Source organism: Mesoplodon densirostris, chromosome 4 (assembly GCF_025265405.1).
Source record: "Mesoplodon densirostris isolate mMesDen1 chromosome 4, mMesDen1 primary haplotype, whole genome shotgun sequence".
In the NCBI taxonomy this organism is placed as follows: Eukaryota; Metazoa; Chordata; class Mammalia; order Artiodactyla; family Ziphiidae; genus Mesoplodon; species Mesoplodon densirostris.
The window spans coordinates 156,995,997-157,012,987 of NC_082664.1; positions in this window are offsets into that span (position 1 = coordinate 156,995,997).

Below are 16,991 nucleotides of genomic sequence, written 5' to 3' on the forward strand. Positions count from 1 at the left end.
TTTGTCCTGACCCTCAAGGTCTCTTCCTGGGCTATTGGAATCACCTCCTAAAGGCGATTGTTTCTCTGGTCCTGGCTTTTCTTCTTCCAATTAATCCTCAACACCCTTAATACAGCCCAGGGTAAGAGAAGCTGCCTTAGCTCACATCCAGCATACAGATGGTGGGAGGACCAGTCACCAAGCACTGGCCAGAACTTATAGGGAGCATTGGGTTTAATTATGGACACAGTGCTCTAGGATGATACTTGACAAATGGAAACACATTTTCTGGAGGCTGACAGTGCCCAGAACATAAATGCATTATGAAAGAACAATGAGAGATCTGGAAATCATATTAAATGAAGGACTGTTAAGAGATCTGGGGACGTCCAATCTAGAGAAGAAAAGACAGAGACAAAGTATCTGCTGCAAATATTTGGTAGTGTGTTACAGAAAAAGGATCATACATATTCTAATCAATGCCTGACAATACGAATACTAGTATTAACAAGTAGAAGCTGTAGAGAATTATATTCAGACCCATAAAAACACAAAGCATTTTGACAACACCAGCTGTGAAACAACGTTTAGGAAGAAACAAGATGGTCACCCATCAACAATAACCTTCATGGTGCCCTTGCAGGAAAAGGGAGGGGTTAGACTGAAAGATACATGCAAGGTTCCTCCCTGTTTTAAGGTTTTGTTTTGTTTGGGGTTTTTTGCTGTACGCGGGCCTCTCACTGTTGTGGCCTCTCCCATTGCGGAGCACAGGCTCCGGACGTGCAGGTTCAGCGGCAGTGGCTCACGGACCCAGCCGCTCCGTGGCATGTAGGATCCTCCCGGACCAGGGCACGAACCCGTGTCCCCTGCATCGGCAGGCAGACTCTCAACCACTGTGCCACCAGGGAAGCCCTGTTTTAACGTTTTTAACTGGACTTTGTCAGAAGTATTTAGAGGCCCTCATGGGCAGAATGCCTATCCTCTTAGCAAGTTAACTTTTCTGCAAATTGGGAATATACTTACCAGCAAAACTTTCCTGAGTAGAGGAAGTTCCCTTTCCCAGTGGCATTTCATTAATGGAACAAGTGCTACGTTCAAAGCCAGTGGGATTTCTTTTCCCTTGTGCTTTAATCATCTGACAAACGAGGTTGAATTTGCATTTACACAGCATTTTATGATGTCAGCTTCTTAATCCCCTGCACCTGGAGCCGCAGTGCATTGCATTATCCCTAATGGTTTATCAGGTCTGAAATTTAGTATTTGATCGTGTTTTATTATCTTCTCCAGCTATATTCTATACCTAATTTTTCCCTGAAATGAATATTATTGATTTACTTATTAAATATTGTCTTCCTGCTGTGCAATCTTCACATAAGCAGGATGATGAATCCTTTTTAAAAAATAATGATTATCTGCAACACAATGCCCGAAATGCTAGTTTTATAAGGAGAGTTAAAATGGATTTGAACTGAATGTGGAGTGTAAAAACCGTCCTGGGCTCTCTCGGATAAAAGCTTGCACTCTGTTTCTATCTCCTGGAGAAAAAGAGTAATCAATAAGTGATTATATTCTTAGAGTAAATTACATTTCAGGTTTTGTTCTGTCCAGAGCAGTTAAGAAGGGATGATTACTGCAGGTTAAATCTAAGGGCACAAACAGGAACTTGATAAGGTGTTTGTAATGGCTGAGGGCATACTTCAGAATAACGTTTAAAGTTAATTGTAGAATTAGCATACCTTTATTAAATAGTATGTTCCTTCTTCAGATACACTTCTAACTAAATCTAACCCTACGTGGAAACCTCAGACATGTACTGTCTCTCCCAGTTTGGACCATCCCAGAGGTCTCAGAACAAACCCCAGATTCCTGGGTCTTGCCCAAAGCCCTGCATCCCTCCATAAAATGCTCCAACGTCTCCTGCATTCTCTCCTCCTCCAGCTGCTGCTGTAGAATGGACGGATCTCAAACATAATGACTGGAAACCATCACCATTTGCTTTTTCTCATGAGTCTGTATACTGGCTGACTGGTGGATTTCAAGACCTAAAATTTCATACATTACCTTGACCTCTGACCTCTTCCAAAGATAGAAAAATCAAGTTGCCTGGTTTGTGTTAGAAAGATAATAGAAGCTTGATATTAATCCGTGTAAAAGGATACAAAAAAGAAAACTACATATTTAGTAGTTGAGAACCAAAGCGGCTGTGGAGGCTGTCGCTGCCTCTCCTGGTCCCGAGCTCTAGTTCACTCCTCTTAAGATCTGTATCTGAGGCTGTGAGTGTGTGTGTGTGTGTGTGTGTCCTCTCCAATGAGAAACCCCACTGAGATGCTACAATTTCATGAAAAAATACCAACAAGCAAGTTGAGAGGCAGGCAACACAGATTGGGAGGGGTTATTTGCAGCAAATCCATACAAAAAGCACTAATAATCAGAATATTTAAAGATTTGCCACAAAAGGAAAAGGGGCAAGAAAAAGAAATAAAGAAAAATAGTCTAAGGCTATAAAGAGGCTATTAGAAGAAGAAATACAAATGGCCAACAGTCCCATGAAAGACAATCAATTTCATTAATACAAAGGGGAATGAAAAATAAAATGAAACTGAGATCTTTGGTTCACCATATTGTCAGAAATGCTAAACATGAATGTATTATGGTGGTACAGGAGCTGGAAAACAGGGAGGGGGATATCTTGCTGAAGTCAATTTAGCAATATTTGTCAATATTTTGTAATTACACATTTTTACGTTGCAATTTATGTCTGTGGGTCTATCTAATGGGGAAGGTGTCTCTGCTCAAAGATCTGTTTATTGTAACATTTTTAAGAATAACCCCCAAATTAAAAAGCACACGATGCCCACCAGAGCTGGATAAAATGCCCCACGCCTCTGGTCCAAGTGCATTTACATTCTCATATCTGAATATCATATATGAACAAAACTGAATAATTTCATAACAGCACCCAGGAGGGGAGGAGGGTGTAAACAGAATAGGAAGTGACAGGCTTCTGAAGCATGGAAATCAGATGAGATAAGCGGACCACCCTTGAGGAGCAGGAAGGAAGGGGTCTTTGCATGAGCAGAGGGGTTGCCCTGGATACAGCGGGGACAGTTCCTCCAGGGTTGCCAGAGAAATCAGTACGAGGGGCTGAGTGCAGGGACCTGGGCAGATCTGATGTCAGGAGCCTAAGGGAGTCTCTTCCCACAGGCTTTGTTTCCCAGGGAAATGGGGAGCAAGGTTACCCATTGGGCAACCAAATGGGGAGCAAGCTCAGAGTGGGGCTGAAGGGACAGGAGCTGTAAAGAGGGAAGGGGGATCCATCTTCTGGGAACGAGGTCCGCATAGGCCCATCATGCTCATGGTTGTGATGACCTTGCTGGTATGGGTGTGTCCTTCTCCTGGCTCCTGGGCTACAGGGATGGTCTGAGTGGGTCTCATCCAGATACGCAGGAAAAGGGAGAAAAGGGGGTGGGGGAGGGGTGCGTGAAGGTGTGATGGTGTCAAGAACCATGGTGTCCGTTGGTCAAGGAGGAGATGTGAGTGTTGGGAGGGATGGCAAAGGGGGCTAGGACGGGTGGGTTCAGAGAGAGCAAGCCAGGGTCAGGGGCGTGGAATGCAGTGGTCAGAGAGGTGGGTGCTCAGCCTGAGTTTGCAGGGCCCTCTGTCACTGGTCGTGACATGGTCTAGAAGGATGAGAGGTTAAGAAGTGAGAGGCTAGGGCATTGGAGAAAACATCTCGATGTCACAAGAACTGAGCCAGGAATGATGCTGGGGACAGTGACAGCGAGCCTGGCACTGCCATCTTCACAGAGGGAATGAGGGCAGGACCCCCAGTAGCCAGGGCTGAGAGCACAGACCGAGGTCCCAGAGTCCATGCTGGAGGCTTTGGGGACAGGGATGTGCTACAGAAATGACAAGGAGAAAGAAACACTCAGAGAGGTGAGGACACCACCCCACCCTGGTCCTGTGGCCAGAGGGGATGGGTAGAAGAGAGAAAACCAGCCTCTGCAGAGATGAGTCCCGGGGGGAGAACAGGGTTCAAACTGCTGCTTGGGGCACTTAGGGACATACAATCTATTAGGGGCACCCCATGTTGTAAGATGATGGCATGGCTGGACCCTCTGAATTCCAGTAACACCATCCAAGCAATATTCCCTTCTATATGTCCATGGAATATGAAAACCTGCTCAACAAATTCCTCATCCTCAACTCCAGCAGGGGAGGCCCTTTAGAGCCAGGAGTCAGGATGGTTGAATTATGGGTCACCTGGACGGGGCTGGGGACACCCGGATAGATGGCCAGTGTGATGTCTGGGTGTGTCTGGAAGAGAGGAGCATTGGAATCAGTAGACTGAGTGAAGAAGATCATCCCCCAACCATCTGACCTTCCTGGGCAGCACCGTCTAGTCCTCTGAGGGCCTGAGTAGAACAGTAAGGCAGAGGAAGGGCAAGTCTGCACTCTGCTGGAGCTGGGACAGCCATCTCCTGCCTGGGGACATTGGCCCCCAGTTCTCAGGCCTTTGGACTTGGCCTGAATCACCCCCCCCCCCAACTCTCCTGGGCCTCCAGCTTGCAGATGGCAGATGGTGGGACCTCTCAGAATTCATAACCACATGCACTAATTCCTATCATAAATCTAATCTAGCTAGCTAGCTAGCTAGCATCTACTATCTGTCTATCTATCTATCATGTATCCATCATATTGGTGCTGTTTCTCTGGAGAACCTGGCTACTACAGAGGGCTAAGGGACTGCTTGGAATCCAGAGCTGATTGTGGGACAGAGGACATGACAAAACTGGCGTCGATGGCATCTGGGTGAGCAGTGGGCATGGCTGAAGAGAAGTTAGGTCAGCCAAGGGAAGGCCGCGTGGGGGAGGAACATCCACAGAGGGGGGCAGTTGTGCAGGGCTCAGGCAGACCCTTAGTGCTGCCACCAGGAGCCTCACGGCCGGGGGGCCAGGACTTGGTCCTCTTCTGCCTGGCAGGGCTCTCCAGTCCTCTTTCTCCTACTCGCACCTGCCTGAGAGCATCCTTACCCTTCCCTCTGCCAGTAAAGCCTTTCTCCTCCAAGACCACTCCTCAGTTTCCTCATTTCTTTGGATGGTGCCGCCTCTCCTCCCATCTTTGGCACCGACACAACTCTACACACATCTCCAGTAGCACTCTCGACACCAATTTAGTTATTTTTGCAGTTATCTCTTGTCTTTATTATACTGATGGGCTTTGCAGATGGAAAAAAATGTTTAGTCACGTCCATACCTTAACCTGGTGCCCAGCATATGACAGACACTCAGGAATATTTTTCGGGAGAATGAGTGGATGACACAAAGGAAGAAAAGGAGCCAATATCCAGTCCCTAAATGAGAGGGACAGAGAGAGAGAAGAAGAAGGAGGAGGGAGAGGGAGAGGGAAGGGAGGGGAAGAGGAGGAGGACGGAAGGAAGTTAGGAAGGAAGTTAGAAAGGAAGGAAGAGAGGGAGGAAGGAAGGAAGGGAGGAAGGAAGTTAGGAAGGAAGGAAGAGAGGAAGGGAGGAAGGGAGGAAGGAAGGGAGGAAGGAAGGAAGTTAGGAAGGAAGGAAGGAATTTAGGAAGGAAGGAAGTTAGGAAGGGAGGAAGGAAGGTAGGAAAGAAGTTAGGAAGGGAGGAAGTAAGTTAGGAAGGAAGTAAGTTAGGAAGGAAGGAAGGGAGGAAGGAAGTAGGGAAGGAAGGAAGGAATTTAGGAAGGAAGGAAGTTAGGAAGGGAGGAAGGAAGTTAGGAAGGAAGGAAGTTAGGAAGAAAGGAAGGGAGGAAGGAAGGAAGGAAGGGAGGGAGGAAGGAAGTTAGGAAGGGAGGAAGGAAGTTAGGAAGGAAGGAAGGGAGGAAGGAAGGGGGGAAGGAAGGGAGGAAAGGAGGAAGGGAGGAAGGAAGTTAGGAAGGAAGGAATTTAGGAAGGGAGGACGGAAGTTAGGAAGGAAGGGAGGGAGGAAGGAAGGAAGGAAGGGAGGGAGGAAGGAAGTTAGGAAGGGAGGAAGGAAGTTAGGAAGGAAGGAAGGGAGGAAAGGAGGAAGGGAGGAAGGAAGTTAGGAAGGAAGGAAGGGAGGAAGGGAGGAAGGAAGTTAGGAAGGAAGGAATTTAGGAAGGAAGGAAGTTCAGAAGGAAGGGAGGGAGGAAGGAAGTTAGGAAGGAAGGAAGTTAGGAAGGGAGGAAGGAAGTTAGGAAGGAAGGAAGGGAGGAAGGAAGTTAGGAAGGAAGGAAGGAAGGGAGGGAGGAAGGAAGTTAGGAAGGAAGGAAGTTAGGAAGGAAGGAAGGGAGGAAGGGAGGAAGTTAGGAAGGGAGGATGGAAGTTAGGAAGGAAGGGAGGGAGGAAGGAAGCTAAGAAGGAAGGAAGTTAGGGAGGAAGGAAGGGGGAAGGAAGTTAGGAAGGAAGGAAGTTAGGAAGGAAGTTAGGAAGGAAGGAAGGAATTTAGGAAGGAATGAAGGGAGGAAGGAAGGGGGAAGGAAGGAAGGAAGGAAGTTAGGAAGGAAGGAAGGAAGTTAGGAAGGAAGGAAGGGAGGAAGGAAGTTAGGAAGGGAGGAAGGAAGTTAGGAAGGGAGGAAGGGAGGAAGGAAGGGAGGGAGGAAGGAAGGAAGGAAGGAAGGGGGGAAAGAAGGAAGGGGGGAAGGAAGGGAAAAGAATATAACCCATAGGACTATTCCTAGACAACATAGGCAAAATCATCACTGCCTTTGGATATTTTTTGCATAGCTTCCTGCCCCTCATGTTCCTATTATTATTCAGGAGGTGCCAGGTTCCGCTTTAGAAGCAAACGGATCTGAATCTCAGTGATTCGCAGGAAGGGTTAGTTCCTGTCCGCAGCGCATCTCCCCAGGAGCCAGTGGGGAGGGCTCTGCCCCACACAGCCTCTCAGTGCCCCCGGCTGACCGAGCCTCCACTTCCTGGTTGCCAGTGGGGTCGGGAGGGAGGATCAGAGGGTCCCAGGGAAGCTTCTGCACTTTGCTGCCCATCACTCATGATCCAGAATTACTGGCAGGGTCCTACCCAAGGACAAGGTGACCAGGAAGCAGGTGTTGGGAAGAGTTGGGCCTTCAGCAAGCACTAGATGTCTCCTCCATTCCCAACCTCCAACCCTCAGCCGGCTGCTAAACTCAGCACCACTGGGAAATAAGGTTTTAACAGAATAAAGTGTTATTGGGTGAACACAATGCCTCTTAGGAGTTATTTGCAGGCTAAAAGTAGACTTTTGATGAAGAAAAAACCCTTAAGTTCCAAATGGCAAGAGGCCTTAATGGAGAAAGTGACAGGAATGGGGGGTTGCAAATTCGGGCAACCAACCTGCTTCTCCTTATGTGGTCCCACCCACCAGACTACATTCTGAGCCCGCCTGCAAATCGAGCCACTTATGGGTACGTGAGACAATTAATGTGGTAGAGATAGAATGGCTGGAAGGAGGCACGAATCAAGTTCTGATGCAGGTACTAAATAAAAATCCCATTTTATACTGCCTTACATGTGGGGACAACATCCTTTCATGAACATTAACCGATTAATTTACCCAGCACCTCATAAGATATCAATTATTGTGAGCTAAGCAATTAGTGTGCAGGGAACGAAGGCGTTCAGTGCCAGCCCAGGCAGCGTGAAATTAGGGAGCAAGCAGAAGAGGGAGGCGATTCCTAATCCTTTCCAGAGGGGGCCGAGGAAAAGCCTCCTCGTTATCAAAGGCTCGGAAGAGACACCGCTGATCTCCAAGTCCTTCTGTCACGTGAACGCTCATTTGAAGCCCAGGGATCGTGGCAGAGGGGAAACTGTCTGTTAGGCACAGAATGGGTGGATCGTGTGTTCCCTGCCCCCGCCCCCAAGCCTGCACTCCTCTGTCGTCCTCTTTCGGACCCCCTGGGGGCAGGATGACACCCTTGGGGACAACGGGCCAGGGAAGCCATAAATCAAGGGAAACCTTTGATTCCTTACCTGTCCCTTTTAAAACTATCCCCCTCCCCCCTCCCCCAGCTCTCTGGCAGCCCATGGTTCCCTGACTCTTCCTGGTCACACGTCACCCTCGACACCCAGACAGACACACCCATCAAAGGTAATAAATGGTTATGGGATACAGTGGGAGGTGTGAGCACACACACACATAGGCACACACAGGCACGCACACTCGTGTGTACATGCACACTCACTGCACAATTCACAAGTATGCACGCAAGTGTGAGTACATGCATGTGTGAGCACACACGTGCGCACACACACGAACTCACACGTGTGTACATGCACATGCGTGTGCACACACACAGAAGGATGTCTGTTATACCCAGGGTGAGGACCGACTGGCAGAGAAGGAGTCTGACTTTGTTCCGTAAGTAAAGGGGGGGGTCACTGAAGGTCGCAGGTCGGTTGTGATAAGGTCAGTGTCACATTTCAGGGGTCATGCTCTGATGTCAGGGTCAGGGTGTCAGGGGTTGTGAGATTGATTGGGGGCCATGGTCCTGGCCAGGAGGACACACAGGGACTCAACGGCGAGAGGGACAGAGGGTACTGGAGACCAGGCACCGCTGAGAGGGAAGGGGAGTGACGGGCCTGCAGGGTGTGCATGTGTGTGCTCGTGCATGTGTGTGTGTGTGTGCGCATGCACGGGGGCCAGTGAGGGAAAGCAGGGCTTCCTGGAAAACGCTGGGACGTTCCCTGGGCCATCAGAGACCAGGAGGAACCACCTGAAAGAGAGAAACAACGCAGCCGGATCACCACTTCCTCCATCAGGTCTTCACATGTTCTCATCAAGTTTGATTCACCCCCGGAGCCACGTGCTGGTAGCTCCACTCTGCTGGTTTCCATCTCATCTCCCTGGAGGTATGGCAGTTTTTCACATTTCCTGCTCTAGCCGGACGTTATAATCAACCTGTAATTTTCACACTCTGCACCCACAACAGTGCCCAGCCCAGGGCTCAGACAGCAAGAAACAAGGTGAAGGGGGTGCATTAGACAGGCTAGATTGTGTGAGGTCAGGGAGGGGGTCATCGATGTGCAGTCAGTTCCAGAACTTGACCACTTTGGCCAAAGACACCTGTGTGCAACCATTAGTTCTAGAAACTGTTTAGAAATGACCCCAATATACCATTTCATACACTCATCCACATAACATCTATCATGTACATCATTTGTGACTATTAATAACTTTGTTGTCCACTTATTCTCTTGCTGTGCATTATATTTCCTGCGCCCTGGTTTCCCATGGTGTGAAGGACACACCACGATTGATTGACGTTTTGGCTCAGAGTTTCAATGGACATGAATGTAATTTTCCAATGAGGAGAGAACATTGCGGACAGAGCCATCCTCCTCACAACACTCATTTTACTGTGCAGAAATGCAATTTTGCAATTCCATTGTGGATTTAAAATAAGAAGAGCAAAACTATTTTCTGAAAATCCCAAATGCCAAAATCCTGTATCCTAGCTTTATGTGTATATACATAATCTAAATATTTTCCTTAAATTTTCTTGAATGTCTCCATAGCATTTTTTTCCCAGAGAAAAGATTATAAACAAGTTCATTATTGTTATGGGTCATTTTGAAAATGAGTCATTTAATTAAACCATCTGGGCAAATCCTTCTGGCTCACAGCTCCTCCCTCCAAAAAAATAAAGAAAAATTAAAAAGCATTGAGTGATATGTACAATGGGGCCACCTTCTCTAATCCAGGGTCTGTTACAGGTGCGTTGAAGCCATAAATAAAATGGGAACTGTCACCACGTTAGGTGCAGTTCCTGCTTTCAGGAAACTGTCTCCTTCAGCAGGAGTGGGGCTGTCTCTCCCTATCCATCCCCACACAATAAGGATGTCCCTGGGCATTTTTCCTTCTCGGTGGGACGCGTGGCAGCCCACGTGGCTGACCCACAGTCGCAGTGAGTAATTTCAAAAAGGCTTATCATTATCCTGACAAAACGCGATGGAGGTGTGCGTGATTCATTTTTTAAGGAAGTCGTCAGCAATGAGAGGAACCCGGGCTGCGACAGCCCCGCTCCGTGTCCCTGTGATACTAATGACTACAGACCGGTGCCCGACGCACCAGGGATCTCGCCTGCGACCTCTGATCAGGGCGCGCAGCCTCTGGACATCCTTGGCTCCTGCATTGTTCTCAGCTGATGGGAGGGAGCGAGGCTGCCTTTCCCGCTCCGGACCTGCCTCCTAAACTCACGACTGTGCTCTTTGCCTTTGTTTTCTTTCCTTCTTGACCTTTCTTCCTGTGCTATTTCACAGCTGCCCTCAGCAGAACCCCAGGACAGTCTCGATCTTAGGAGGAATCTTTCCTTTAGGGGTTTTCCCACCCTGTAAAGCAGCGTTGGAAGCCCTGCGTATCACCGCATGACGGGACTACAGGTGACACTGCAAGTCACCATTTTAAAAGATCTTGGGGCTTCCGTTCCCCTTTCCATAAGGAGAATCACCTCTTCCTCATAAAGCAATCTGAGGATTTAAAATCATGGGTGTGAAATACTCAGCACAGTACCTCAGTGCAGGTAAGTTCTCAGTACGTGGCAGATTTATCTGATCGTGTGAAAATGTATTCATTCAAACACTGCCTTTGTAGAGTCATCCTCACCTCCAATGTGTAAGGTAATCAATGTAAATAGATGATCTGTTTAGAAACCCTTCTCTGTGTTATGAAACAGAATAACTGGTTGTGGAATTGTGGAATAAAACATCTATCAGCCTCCCGGTATTTTCAATAAACCCTGGTCAACGTAGTAGACCATCAGGTGGGCAGGTGGCTTTACTGAGAAGCCAGCTGGCTTGGGTTTGAATATGAGGTCCCCCACTTAACTTTGAGGACATAAGCATTCTGAGCTCAATTTCTCATCTATAATAGAAAATGAAGACCATAGCAGTAGCCAAAGCGAGTTTGACTGTATTGAGGACTAAAGACTCAATAGGCTCAACATATGTAAAATGCACAGGGCAGCCACCTGAAATGAACATTTGTGTTTTTTCCATCATTATTATTTCTGCTCAAAAGAAGCCCCAAGCCAGGGTGACTCCATAGCTGTGAAGTGTTTAGGTTCTGTACATGGCTCACTATCCCTCTCGATTTACACGATTTACACAATTTATCCTTTTTCACATGGAAATCAAGGAAAAATGCAGAGTGGCTGCATCTCTCTAACTCTTCCTTTCTTATCTTGCTTTCTAGACTAATACAGCATCCAAGGCAGGAGAGCTGAATGAGAGAAAAGGGCTGAAATCCAATGATTCTGTATAGGCCCAAAGCTCATAAACTGAGTCAGAGACTCTACATCTATGGTCATATTGTTATTCCAGAATTCAGGAAGTTCACTACTTACAGGGTTGCTCATGTACAGCTGTGCAGGTTGTGGCCTGCCCAAGGACACTGGATGGAGAAAGGAAGTAGCTGCAAAATTCCTGGTTGCAATTCACTAACATGGGTACTCTGGGCCAGATCTGCAGCTGCCGGGAAGAAGAGGTGCCTGGGGGGATGGGGCATCCAGGGAAACCTAATGTGAGGTAGGGAACTCAGGGAAACTTTAACCCATGTACACTATTGTATAGTTAAATTGCTGAATGGATTAGGAATTTGTAACTAGTGTAACCATTGTAATAAGTTAGGCAAAAATACTTGAATGCAAGATTATATTAGAAGAGAGACCCTGGAATTTAAGGGGAAAAAAAAGAGAAGAAATTAAAAAGTAATTCAGCAAAACCAAAGAGAGAGGAGGGTTGGGGAGGAGGACTTGAACCCTTCAGAGAATATATATTATTTTTGTTTTAATGTCCATGATATAAAAATAAATAATGTGAAACAATGGGTATAAATATTAGAAAACACAGAATTATTATTAGATCTGCTACACTGCTTCCTGTTAATAGTTAGCTATAATTACTCTGTGTGTGTGTGTGTGTGTGTGTACAGACAGATCAGAAACTCCTGGAAGACAAGAATCTTGTTTCACGTTCCTATTGAGCCCCTCAGCTTACCAAGCCAAACCTTACAGGTATAGCCAGTACTCAATACATACCTGTGGAATGAACCCATCAGTAATGTGGCTTATACTTCCTAACAAGGATTGAGTATATATGAGTATATGTCTTTATAAGATATTTTAGACAATTTTTCCCCAAATAGGATCAATTTTCACCATATTTGTATTTCAAAGTTACAATATTTGTTTCTTACTAGGAGTTTTATTCAGCTCTGTTGTTGAAAGACCACAACCTGAAGGCCTGAATTCAAGTAAGATCTGGGACAGGCTTTGTTTAGAACACTCAGATGTTTTACTAAATAAAACCAACATTTTCCATTTTTATAGGAAAAACATAAAATTCTGGCTTCTCTTTAAAAGTCGAGCCCAACCACAGCGACCCCTTACTACTCCAGGGTTGAAGTCTAAGGGGTTGATTAATTTTTCGGAGGGAATGCGTCCCCCCAGTGTGTCTGCCCCTCCTCCCCCAATACAATATCTGCACCAGCACTTGTTTCTGGCATGATTTCTCCCTATGTTACCTTCACAGCCCCTGCAGGCACCTGAGGTGGGGAACTCTGCAGAATATAGAATGATTCTCAGAAAAGTTACATATGCCTCTTAGGCTAGGACTGGCTCTTGAAAATAGCTTCCATACATGCCTTTGACGTATACCACAGTTCTTCAAAATAGTTACATTAATTTCAAAATATATTAAATTTTTAATCTTTTGAATGTATAGTGAGCTTTAAAGTTCACTATTAGCCTGGTATATGTTTAAGGGGCCACTTAATAAAATGGTTCAGTTTCCTCAAAGATCTTGGCAGGATTACAGTTGTAATTTAGTCAGAGCTCACAGCCTCCTGTGATGTTCAGTGATATTCCCAAAGTATTCTCACAGAGTAGATGGCATTATATTGCAATGCAATTTGTGATTGAAGACGTCAGGCAAACTAAGAATTCAGCCAGGAAGATCTCTGCAAATTCTTTAGAATAGTAATCTCTCAACGTCCAGTAGGAAAACTGTCTCAGAAGCTTCCGACTTAAAATAATCAACCAATACAGTCCCAGCGTTGTTCATTCACTTTTTCCTCACATATCTATGCTTTTTTTTAACCTAAGAAATAAAAGATACGTGATTTAATAGTTTTCTAAGACAACAAAGTCCCATTATTCTCCAAGTGTGTGTTCACATTTATATGTAAGAGAGGAGGGGAAAAGAATATTTGCGAGCTTAATTTGAGCAAAGAAACAACTTCAAGTAACAATTAGCATTTGACAGTTCACGTTCTACTGGAGAAATAGATCACAAGTTTAAAAAAAATCATGAAAATAAATGATAATCCTATTTCTGAACTCACACATCTCCCAGGATGCTTGTAAGAGTAACAAGAGGGAATGTTTGTGATGCATAATCATTATTCACGTACCCAATCATTACAGAGAAATATTTGTGGGAAATGGATGGAAAAGGGGCTGAGCGCATTGCCTCTGGCCACAATATTTATTACGGGCGAGGTAGAGAGAAAGTATAATATATCCAAACCCTTCAGCATACAGAAGAATGACAGGAAATTTTTTTTAGTTATTGACCCAATGCATCCTAATTTTTAAAACTACTCTTGTTAATATCATTCTGTTATGTCTACACATGATATTCCTTTAAATTGGCTACAATTAAATGCCAGCTAATAAACATAAATAATTGTTAGAAAATATATAAATGAGATGCATGTATAGATGATTATCTACAGTCTGATAAATTATTTACAGTCACCACTAACCGTCAGCAGTAGGAAATAGCCTCGAACTATAAAAATACGTGTGGTTCACAGATAACACCATTTTCTTGGCTGAAGCCCATTTTCTGAAGCATTTTCAAAGTAATTGTTTTGTTTTGTTTTTCAGGAAAATCTAACAAGAACAGTGTCCCTATAACTCCATTACCTACTAGAATCCCATTTTGTCCATGGAAACCGTTGTTTTACTTTGTTCCTATAGAGGACCACTGCTTTCAATTTAAAGGACATTAAGAAATACAATGCAATGAGTCTTCAAAACTGCTGGGACAGAAAAGCTGATGCGAGTTTTGTAAAATCATTTCCCAAAGCAGCACTTAATAAAACATGTACAACTACTTGGACCAAATATTAGGAGAATAAATATCAGCACTTCTTCAAGAACCTCGGATAATACATTTGACATCCTAGTAATCTGATTCAAGACAGTAAATTTACTTAGCATGAACTTGGAGGATAGAGAAAGGAGGACTCATTGTATCTCTTATGTTTCCTCTCAGAGACTCAACGTCTTAGCAGAAATTGGTCAGCAAATAGTTAAATCAAACTGCTGAAGAAAGTGGACATTACACATACTTGGTGTTTCTCATGAGCTGTAAGTTACTAGTCCTGATCATCAAGGAAGAGGCAGACTAGCATCTTTGCCCCAATATAGGTTCGAGCCACCTTTGCATGGACATTGGCTAATGAAGTCCCTGTAAATGAAAACAAAATTTGTTTTTTCACGAGAAGAAAAGCTCTGGGTAGATTCTAATGCTTGTATAAATATTAGGATGAAGCATGAAATTCCCAATGATAACTCACAACCGTTATGAACTTCACCTGAAAAAAGAAAAAGCTTTATTTTAAAATATATGTTCATTTGTAAAATAAATACATGCTCAATTAAGTCCCTTGGAATAAATGTACATGTGTATATGCTATATGTGTGTTTGTGTGTGTGTGTGTGTGTGTATGTATGAAAATAAATTTGTCCCATAACCCACAACCCAGAAATGACCAGTGTTATCTTTCCAGGGAATTTCCCTCCTATTACCAATATTATGAATGAGGCTATTGTTCATGAAGTATTGTATCTTGCTTTTCCTAATAATATTATATAATAAGCAGTCTCCCATGCAGTTAGAAATTCTTCCAAATAGCCATTGAAATTACATAATATGCAATCATATGGATTTACTGCTTTCCTTGTTCCTATCATAATGAATGAATGATTTCCCAGTGAACATCTTGGCACATAATTTCTGTTCTGTATTTGGAAACATGCCCTTGTATTAAATGTATTAAATGCCCAAATAAAACTCCTGGGTTAAATCATTGGAAAAATTGAAGCTTTTTTTTTTTTTTTTTTTTTTTGCGGTACGCAGGCCTCTCACTGTTGTGGCCTCTCCCGTTGCAGAGCACAGGCTCCAGACACGCAGGCTCAGCGGCCATAGCTCACGGGTCTAGCCACTCCATGGCATGTGAGATCTTCCCAGACTGGGGCACAAACCCATGTGCCCTGCATTGGCAGGCAGACTCTCAACCACTGTGCCACCAGGGAAGCCCAAGTTGAAGCTTTTGATACAAGTTGAGGGTTTTTTTTTTTTCAAAAAAGAGGGGAGCAATTTCTATTGCCCCAGAAGTCTATCAGAATGCTAATTTTTGCTGTGTCTCTGTCAACACTGAGCTTTCTTACTGAAAGAGAGATGGTTTACCTCCTCCCAGGTCAAAAGGCACTAATTGATTGTTGCTTTACAAAGTGTGGTCCAGGTGGGATGTCAGCATTGTTAGAACTTCACAGGCTTAGACACATGGGGATGAGCAAACTGCAAAACACATCTCCAGATAAATCAGGGACTAAAGCTGTTGCCTGAAATCACCCCTCGTGGTCCATCTGGGTGCTGAGACATGCAGTATTTACAGCCTACACTGTAGTTCATACTGAGCTGCTTTGTCTGAGAGAGTTTGGTCGACGGGTTCAAATACTTCTTGAGCCATCCCCTGGGAAAAAAAGCAAGACCATATCATCAACATAAAGAAGGATGTTTCTTCTCAAGGTTTTTCATAATTTTGAAGGATAAAATAATAGCTCAATGATCAGTAGTGTGGTGTAGGTGCAGAAGCTGGGGCATCTCCTGTAAAGAAGACAAGGTGGAGGCACAGGAGTCTGGGGCCTCAGAAGCTGCTGTCTGAGGTCTTGACCACTCACCACGGAGCCAGCAAGCCTTTCCTCTGCTTCTCTGTGCTGCTCTTTGTCTTGCTTACAATGTCCAAAAATGAGCAGGTGAGCCCAATTCAAAGGGACCATTCATTCAAATGCTTCTGAGCATCTTAATACATGATGTAAAGTTCCATTTCTCAGAAGAGACGAGGAAGGTCCAGCCCTGCTTCCTTCACTGGCTTGTTTCAGCCCTATTCTGCCATCACTGGGAGGGGTCACAGTAGCACCCACCTGGGCCCGCCCCTCCCATAGAGGCTAGGAGTGGGGACAATTTACCCAAAAATGTGTTTATGGGAAGAGGATCTATCCTCCAGTAGATGTAGCCAGAAAGCTTTATGTGGACGTGGGTTGAATTCCAGTACAAGAAGGAGAAGAATAAAGGGGCAACGTTGTCTCATAAATTGGGGGTTGGAAGTTGCTCTTCCAAGAATCCAGAAAATCACCCTCTGAATTTCAAAGTGATATTATAACAAAAGCTCTAAAAAAGATTTTAAATTAGGTGTTATGTAAATTAAATGTTAATCAAAATTTAAATATTAATTAAAATTCTGGGATATTTGCCTATTTAGTAGTTTGGCCTCTCTAAAATACCAAAAACTGATTATTTGACTGATTCCACAAATAATTTAAAAATTTTCTAAGCCATGGTGTCAATTAAGAAATACAATGTGATGACGATAGGGACCAGAAAAGTTGTTACTAAATCTTTTCTGTTTTCATGTAGGATATTTGACACAAAGGATTGTCGTTATTAAGAATAAAGCTGGGCTTCCCTGGTGGTGCAGTGGTTCAGTCCGCCTGCTGATGCAGGGGACACTGGTTCGTGCCCTGGTCCGGGAAGATCCCACATGCCGCGGAGCGGCTGGGCCCGTGAGCCATGGCCGCTGAGCCTGCGCGTCTGGAGCCTGTGCTCCGCAACGGGAGAGGCCATGACAGTGAGAGGCCCGTGTAAAAAAGAATAAAGCTGGCCTAAAATTTGAGGAAAAACTTGGCATATTATCTATAATTTTGGAGAAGATGCACATAATTACAATTTTTGCCTACCTTGGAAAAATCTC